Here is a 1,443-nt window from a genome sequence, read left to right as displayed (position 1 = left end):
AAGTATCATGGGATGGAATCCGAGAATCCTTATCTTCACCTTAAGGATTTTGAGAAAATTAGCATCACATTTAGAGTGCCAAATGTATCGGAAGACGTCCTTAAATTGATCTTGTTTCCTTTTTCCTTAAAGGACAAAGCCAAAACATGGCTGAACTCTTTGAGACCTAGATCGTTAGGAACATGGCATGATATGCAAAGAGAATTCTTAAAAAAATTCTTTTCCGCACAAAGGACTAACTTTTTGAAAAGGCACATTAGTAATTTTCAACAAAAAGACCATGAAATATTTTATGAATGCTGGGAGAGATTTAAAGATTTGCTTCTCTCTTGTCCTCATCACGGGTTTGAAACATGGAGAACCATTAGTTTCTTTTACGAAGGGTTGTCTCCACAGTTAAAACAATTTATAGAGACCATGTGCAATGGTCTATTTCTGGAAAAGCAACCCGATGAGGCATGGGACTATTTAGATTCTCTCGCAGAGACTGCACAATTATGGGATACAGGGGATAGAGTGAATAAACCTTTGCCTAAGCCTACTAGCATTGGACATGGGGGCCTTTACAACCTTAGTACTCAGGATGATATTCAGGCTAAAATGGCAGCCCTTACTAGGAAGGTAGAGGCAATTGAACTTAGAAGGATTGAACCCGTCAAGACCGTAGAACATAACAGCAAGTGTTGTAGAATTTGTGAGATGCCTAGCCATCTCACCATTGATTGCCCCACAATACCCGCATTCAAGGAAGTCTTGCACGATCAGGTCAATGTTATGAATACCTATCAAAAATTTTTTAATAATCCTTTTTCGGGTACTTACAATTCTGGATGGAAGAACCATCCAAATTTCAGGTGGAGGAATGACCAACCTCAACAAGTATATAACCCAACTCCTCCACCTCCGCAACCTCATTATGCACACGCACCCCCTCAAAAACCCAGTCTCGAAGAAACTTTGCAATCTTTCATGCAAGGTCAAGCTAAAATCAATGATGAAATAAGAAATCAACTGACAACGTTGACCACTGCTTTAAGTTCTCAAGAGAAGGGTAAGCTACCAGCTCAACCACAACCTAACCCTCAAGTCTACGGTGGTAGCAATGCATCATCTTCAACTTCGCATAAAGAACAAGCGAAGAGTATAATAACTTTGCGAAGTGGAAAGGTTATTGACCGACCAGTCCCAGAACAAACTCAAGTCATACCTGATTCTGACCCTCCCAAGACAAAGAAAAAGGATAACGAAGAAACCGAAACACCTACATCTACTGAAAAAATCAAATGTCCTTTTCCAGCACTATTTCCACAAAGATTAAAGCTCTTGCAAAAGCTTGAACCAAACTCTGAAATTCTTGAGCTTTTTAAGCAAGTAAAAATCAATGTACCTCTTCTTGATGCAATCAAACAAGTGCCTTCCTATGCAAAATTTTTGAAGGATTTG

At 39.4% G+C, this 1,443-nt stretch overlaps 1 pseudogene; it reads right to left on the bottom strand.

Annotated features, from left to right (window-relative positions):
- Positions 1 to 249: 249 nt before the first annotated feature.
- LOC113461386 lies at positions 250 to 347 on the bottom strand (annotated as a pseudogene).
- Positions 348 to 1,443: the final 1,096 nt, after the last annotated feature.

This window comes from Phoenix dactylifera, unplaced genomic scaffold (assembly GCF_009389715.1).
Source record: "Phoenix dactylifera cultivar Barhee BC4 unplaced genomic scaffold, palm_55x_up_171113_PBpolish2nd_filt_p 000481F, whole genome shotgun sequence".
NCBI lineage: Eukaryota > Viridiplantae > Streptophyta > Magnoliopsida > Arecales > Arecaceae > Phoenix > Phoenix dactylifera.
The sequence above is the reverse complement of the archived record's forward strand: the minus strand, read 5'-3'. Positions and strand labels throughout refer to the sequence as shown.